This window comes from Nannobrachium achirus (assembly GCF_963921795.1).
Source record: "Nannobrachium achirus genome assembly, chromosome: 7".
NCBI classification, from domain to species: domain Eukaryota; kingdom Metazoa; phylum Chordata; class Actinopteri; order Myctophiformes; family Myctophidae; genus Nannobrachium; species Nannobrachium achirus.
In genome coordinates, this window is record NC_137816.1 from 70,152,181 (window position 1) to 70,159,807 (window position 7,627).

At 42.9% G+C, this 7,627-nt stretch overlaps 1 long non-coding RNA gene across 1 annotated transcript; it reads right to left on the reverse strand.

Annotated features, from left to right (window-relative positions):
* Positions 1-2,769: 2,769 nt before the first annotated feature.
* On the reverse strand, positions 2,770-6,588 carry LOC308288998. The gene is made up of 3 exons (XR_013962204.1): positions 6,536-6,588; positions 3,086-3,208; positions 2,770-2,832 (listed from the first exon to the last, which is right to left on the reverse strand). It is a non-coding gene; the product is annotated as an uncharacterized lncRNA (long non-coding RNA).
* Between the last annotated feature and the right edge of the window lie 1,039 nt (positions 6,589-7,627).

Below are 7,627 nucleotides of genomic sequence, written 5' to 3' on the forward strand. Positions count from 1 at the left end.
GACCCAATCACTGAATATCGCTAGGCCTACGTCTCCAGCTTCAGGATATGTATGACACTGATTTACTACGAGACTGTGGCATTTTATGAGTTCAGTAGTTCACAATCTAGGCATTTAGCAGACGTTCTTAATTCAGAGCAACTGTGGTTCTCAAAACCTTTATTTTGACCATCATAACTAAACATCATAACATAACTACGGCCATACTCTACCCTGATTGGTCAAGGACTGGCTGGCCACCTCTGAAACCCAAATCTAGCTATGCTCGTTACACGGGCCATGGTGGAAGTCCTTATATGGTCAGCACACATTCTAGTGAGGAGAATGAATGGAAAATGTACCAATTTTATTTTTATTTGAATTAAATACTATCACTGAATATACCTTTAATCGAGGAGGTGAAGAAGAACAACCTGCCGGCTGTATTGTGCTTTATTGCCTTCAAAAAGGCATTTGACTCAATACACAGAGGCACCATGATGAAGATCCTGAAGGCCTACAGTGTCCCTCCCAACCTACTCCGGGCAATAGAGACCATGTACGCAGGAACACAGGCCAAGGTGGTGACCCCAGATGGCAACAGTGAGGAGTTTAACATCCTGGCTGGGGTACTGCAAGAAGACACCCTAGCCCCCTTCCTCTTTGTCATAGTCCTGGGCTACGCGCTCAGGAAGGCCATCAGTGGACGAGAGCAGGATCTTGGCCTCACTCTTACACCAAGGAGGTCAAGACGACACCCTGCAGTAGTCCTGACAGACCTAGACTACGCGCATGACATCACAATACTCTCCAACCATGTGGAGCAAGCACAGGAGGCCAGTGTATGGAACTTCAACCTCCCCCTACAAAACAAACTCTGCTTATTCTAGGAGTGAGTGAATGAGACTTGGAGGACACTGCCAAAGACACCAGGAGCTGCCAGCCAGTAAACTGGTGCTGTACCAACACATGGGCACCGGTCACGAGGACGTCCCATACTAACATATGTGGATGACTGGAATCAAAGATGGAAAGCTCATCTGAGGACCGCCTAGAGAAAGAAATAGAGAAACTTCAAGCCAGACAGACAGAAAGAGAGGGAGAGAGAAGGAGGAGGAGGAGGAGGAGGAGGAGGAGGAGAAAAATATATAGACAAACGTCTTGCCTCAATCACTCACTGTTGAGTAGATTTCCTTAACACTCGGTTGTTTTTGTCACACATTGAATGTATCCACTCTGGACGTTGTGGCTACATCTCCTAGCTAAACTTGTGTCTGTTCTCTACGTTGTTGTCATGCTGCAGCACACCCGGAAGTACTATGGGTAACTATGGCGAAAAGAGAGAGACAGAGCCTCGTCGTTGAACTGCAAATAAACAACGTCGATAACAACAACAGTCGAAGAGGGTTTCTTGTACATCTTAAATTAGTTTAGAGTGATACCACAGTAGATATATTTTCAACACGAATGTGTATATATTTTTGTACTATAGTACTTTATTCCATCCATCCATCCATGCATCCATCCTTCTGGATGGCTGTATGAAAGGCATACTGTGATGACAGCACTGAGGGCTGCTGGGAAGACCATAGATGGAAGATAATTGGCTTGATAAACCTGGAATGAGGCACATATATGATATGTGGACTCACCACAGCAAGGCATGTCCTTGAAGCGAAGCACAAGAAGAGTAATTATTACCTGGCTGGAGTTAACAGCTGATGTCCTCGCTGTCAGTGTGGATTCACAGTTGAAGGCAGAGTTAAAGTTTCAGTTGGAGGAGACTGCGGTTCTTTGGAAGCCAGAGGAGGATTGGCTCAAAACTGGTGAAATCTCAGTGGACTGGAATGACCAGGAGGTCAGAAAGGAGGCAGCAGTAAATGCCATCAATGTGTGGGACATTTCTAGTCCTACTTACCAGCTCATTGACTACTGCTCAGACTGGAAAACAGCCTGGTTCCTCAGGTAGAAAGTCATGGTGTCGGAGCAGAGCCGTCTGAGAATAAAGATCTCTTCTGGACAAGAAGGATACTGGACTACTTGCCCTCGCTCCAAGACAGGCAAAAGTGGAACCAGATGAAAAGGAGTTTGGCAGTTGGAGATATTGTGGTCATCATGGACTCTTCAGCTCTTTGTGGGTCCTGGCCACATGGCAGGATTCTGGAGGCCTTTCCAGACAAACAAGGTCTTGTGTGTTCCGTGAAAATGTAAACTAAAGGCAGCACCATTGAAAGGCCAATGACAGAATTGTGTTTGGTGCATGGAATATAATTGCATTTGAATACATGACATTTTTTGGCTCCTTTATTTTGTGTATTTGTTCTTGAATAGTATGTGTGCCTGCCATTAACATTTAGGGGTGGTGTGTAAGAGCCAAATGGTCGATATAAGAGTCAGATTCACAGGCATGGGTGGAGGATTGACTGTTCACGAAGGTTACCACATATTCATTCCTCTGTATGGAACCTGAAGATGTTGTAAAGTACACAGTGAAGTAATAAAACACTGTTTCTGCATGAAGAACTGCCTGCATCACATCACTGTAACAGTGACACTCAGAGAATGGTTTGGTATCAGATCAACCAGATCAACCAGATCAACCAGGTCCAACTATAGGCTCAACGCCTGAGCTCCTTTAATACTACTTCATACAGTGCATTACTCATGACAACACATTGACTAACATGAATTAAAGTTTACAGTCACTTACTTTGTCTGGGAGTCTGCTTCACTGCTGTGTTCTGCATTCCTGAGGAAAACTAACATGAATTAAAGTTTACAGTCACTTACTTTGTCTGGGAGTCTGCTTCATTGCTGTGTTCTGGAGACTCTGTCTGTCTCTGGTCTTCAGGCCTGGAATTATAACGACACAACACTCTGTTTCTGGCTCATATATTCTTGATGAAGAATGCATAACAACATGAACTAACATTTATTCAAGTTTAAAGTGATCTTACTCATGTCTACACAGTAATGCATTACTGAAGACATAACATGGAAAATACTAAGTTACTATATTTACATTACAATTCATTTATCACTTGGGTTCTAACTATATCTAAGAGCATTTTATCATAACATAGAGTTTCCTGATCAGTGATCTTACTTTGAGTGTGAAGGTCCAGGTTCATCACTGACGTCTGGAGACCGTCCAGTAGAAGTGAGAGAGAAGATGCCACTCGTACTGCTGCTTGGAGCTGGAGCCTCTGGTCTCGGACTCTGCCCACCTCTGTTATCACAAGCACACAACACTGGTTCATACAGTACATTCCCGAGGAAAACTAACATGAATTAAAGTTTACAGTTAATTACTTTGTCTGGGAATCTGATGTTAGCTCTCTGAGTATCTGACATCACTGTGATGTCAACTGTTTAAGCCCATATATGGAGATCCCTGCTCTGAGTATCTGACATTACTGTGATGTCACAGTGATGTGTCAGGGGAACCACATTGTCAGGTGTTGCCCGTACGTCTGGACAAGCTCTGACGGTTCTGATAGTAAACTGCGACCTACGGTCACAATCAAAACCCTTACACAAAGCACACACATAATATTGTACAGAAGGATTCACATACTGTTGGTGTAGAGACTCTGTTCCCTCGTCCTCTCTCTCCACATACTCACACTTATTCTGCTCTTTATTCAACCTGTCAACATTTCAGTCAGTATAGAGACTAGGATTAATGAATGTATTTTTTTGTGAGGATACCTACCCTAGGGGACACAGGGAGAACATGCAAACTCCACACAGAAAGGCGGAGGAGAGAACACACCCATAGGTCATAAACAAACATATTTATTTTATTTTATCCTGATCCTTGGATCATGACACACTGTTTTTGTCCTTCCCCCCTTCTGCCACCCAGGTGGAAGAACGCATTGCCGCTTGTCTGGCCGACATCTCACAGTGGATGTCAGCCCACAACCTCAAGCTGAACCCGGACAAGACGGAGCTACTCTTCTTCCCAGCTAAGTCTTGCCCCAGGCAAAATCTCACTATTGCCATAGATAATGCATTGGTGACTTTGGTTCCTACTGCTAAAAACCTTGGTGTGGTCCTGGACAGCCAGCTATCATTCAAGGCACACATTGCATCAGTCACCCGGTCCTGTAGGTTCACACTCTATAACAGGGCTATGGCTCAGGGGCCACTCAGAAAAATAAAAAAAATCTAAGGGCCGCAAGCTTAAAATTATGGTCCTATTTTGGACGTTTAGACAATGATTTTGTGACACACTACATGCATGACCAGCCTAAACAAACCTCATTGAACAAAGACTGTCATGGAATGATTAATGATGAAATGACATTTTTGATAAATTGAAAAGGAAAGAAATGGTTTGTCCACACTGAAAGTAGAAAAAAATAATATTTTTCTTGGTATGACCATGAAGGGCCGCATAGACATGCCAAAGGGGCCGCATGCGGCCCACAGGCCGCAGGTTGAATAGCGCTGCTCTATAACATCCGTAAAATCAGACCTTTCCTCACCCAGGAGGCAGCCCAGCTCCTCATCCAGACATCTGTCATATCAAAACTTGACTATTGTAACTCTCTCCTCACTGGTCTCCCGGCATGTGCACTTAAACCTCTCCAACTGATCCAAAATGCCGCGGCACGACTGGTCTTCAACCAGCCTAAGTTCTCACATGTCTCTCCCCTTCTCCGCAGCCTCCACTGGCTCCCGGTTGCGGCCCGCATGGAATACAAAACACTGATGTTGACCTTCAAAACAGCCAAAGGTATGGCTCCTCCATACCTCCAAAACCTGATCAACCCCTACACCCCCACCCGTGCACTTAGATCAGGCAACACAGGGATGCTGACAGAACCCTCGCTAAAAACCCCAGGGCAAAAATCCACTCGTCCGAGACAGTTTGCCCTCCTGGCTGTGGAATAAACTCCCTGTCGCACTTAGAACAACGGACTCACTCGCTAGCTTTCACCGTGGACTGAAGACTCACCTTTTCAGACTCCACCTAAACCCTTAGCACTACTGGAAAAATCAATGTCCATACATGAAGCCAGTTAGCATTTGTTTTTAGGTTTTTTAGAAACCCTTTCTTCTTTACGGATTATATTGTTTTTCTAGACAGATATTCATTTGCATTTGTTTTATTGCTGTTACTGACATTTAACCTTGTTTATTATTGTGATGTTTTATCTACTTATTGTAAGTCGCTTTGGATTAAAAGTGTCTGCTAAATGCCTAAACTGTAAACTGTAAGTCCACTTTCAAGCCCAGACCATTTTGTGCCATATTACGTTTTCCACCATTTTAAGTTTTCTTCACTACACACATCTTTTGTACTACCCTGGGTAGGCAGCCCTGCCTGGTGGGGTCTGTGCTCCGACAAGCAACTTTTCTTGTTGACTGTATGTCACTTTGTTGTTTGTATTGTATAGAAGGATTGACATACTGTGTTGTTAGCAGATCACTTTGTTGTTTGTATTGTATAGAAGGATTGACATACTGTGTTGTTAGCAGATCACTTTGTTGTTTGTAGTGTATAGAAGGATTGACATACTGTGTTGTTAGCAGATCACTTTGTTGTTTGTAGTGTATAGAAGGATTGACATACTGTGTTGTTAGCAGATCACTTTGTTGTTTGTAGTGTATAGAAGGATTGACATACTGTGTTGTTAGCAGATCACTTTGTTGTTTGTAGTGTATAGAAGGATTGACATACTGTGTTGTTAGCAGATCACTTTGTTGTTTGTAGTGTATAGAAGGATTGACATACTGTGTTGTTAGCAGATCACTTTGTTGTTTGTAGTGTATAGAAGGATTGACATACTGTGTTGTTAGCAGATCACTTTGTTGTTTGTAGTGTATAGAAGGATTGACATACTGTGTTGTTAGCAGATCACTTTGTTGTTTGTAGTGTATAGAAGGATTGACATACTGTGTTGTTAGCAGATCACTTTGTTGTTCATATTGTATAGAAGGATTGACATACTGTGTTGTTAGCAGATCACTTTGTTGTTTGTATTGTATAGAAGGATTGACATACTGTGTTGTTAGCAGATCACTTTGTTGTTTGTATTGTATAGAAGGATTGACATACTGTGTTGTTAGCAGATCACTTTGTTGTTTGTATTGTATAGAAGGATTGACATACTGTGTTGTTAGCAGATCACTTTGTTGTTTGTATTGTATAGAAGGATTGACATACTGTGTTGTTAGCAGATCACTTTGTTGTTTGTAGTGTATAGAAGGATTGACATACTGTGTTGTTAGCAGATCACTTTGTTGTTTGTATTGTATAGAAGGATTGACATACTGTGTTGTTAGCAGATCACTTTGTTGTTTGTATTGTATAGAAGGATTGACATACTGTGTTGTTAGCAGATCACTTTGTTGTTTGTATTGTATAGAAGGATTGACATACTGTGTTGTTAGCAGATCACTTTGTTGTTCATAGTGTATAGAAGGATTGACATACTGTGTTGTTAGCAGATCACTTTGTTGTTTGTATTGTATAGAAGGATTGACATACTGTGTTGTTAGCAGATCACTTTGTTGTTCATATTGTATAGAAGGATTGACATACTGTGTGTGTGGAGGTCCAGGTTCACTCTTCACTGTTGGAGATTCCTCCTCTCTCTCCACAGACTCACTCTCCTTCTGCTCTTTATTCAACCTGTCAACATTACAGTCATTAGAACAACAGAACATGGACTGATTTAATACAGTCCAGAGAGTGTGAGCGGAGCGGAGTGGTGTGGGGAGCGGAGCGGGTCTATTTTGAATAAAGCATGAGCGAGTCTTAAAATGTGTGAGAGCGGCTTGGAGCGAGGCTCTTCCTCTGCTCCTTGGAGCGAAGACCGTCCTCCGCTCCAAGCCGATCCTGATGCACCACATGTCTGAACATGAACCTCGCACACGCTGTGCACCCGGCACCGCAAAGAGCAGAGCAGACACAAAGAATTTGCAGTGCATGTTCTTGATGAAGATTCCACTGAAATGTCTCTGTCAGTGTCAGTTAAGTTTTATCACCACCGGAACCAGCCAGTCAAATAATTTGATTTGAAATGCAAGTGAGACAGATTTTGGCTGAATGAACCACACTCGCTATGAGTCGCCCCCCCTCTCTCGCATTTGGTGATTAATCATTAACTCTCCTACTGCCAGATTATTTATTTATTTATTGGGTCTGGTGCCATCAAAAAGCGGCTTACCTTTGCGACGTTATAGTAGATAGACAGACAGACATTTATTTTTTTTATTTTATTTTTTTTGGTTGTGCAATAGTGCACTTTGGTCTGCCAGGCAGCAGAGGGCGGCGTCATGCGAGAATGAATGTGAATTTGCCTGTTATGTGTTGAAGAAGAAGAAGACCAGTCACTGGCCACAGAGCCTTACAGCCAGAGGAAATCAACAAGGAAGTGAATTGTTCTCCGTTGATCTAACGCATAATGGATTTTTTACACCATCACCGCGGAAAATGTGTTTATAGTAGACGGCCGCGCGACCCCTCATCAGCTTACAGTCATCAGACGAACGAACCGAACGAGCGCCGTATTGGCGGAGAGGTCTTGCGAAATCGGGCGAACGTGAACGTTCAAAGCGTTGGGAGAGTTAACCAACAGGATTTAATATTGTCTTATTAAAAAATACAATGCCTGCATGAAAAGGAAACGTT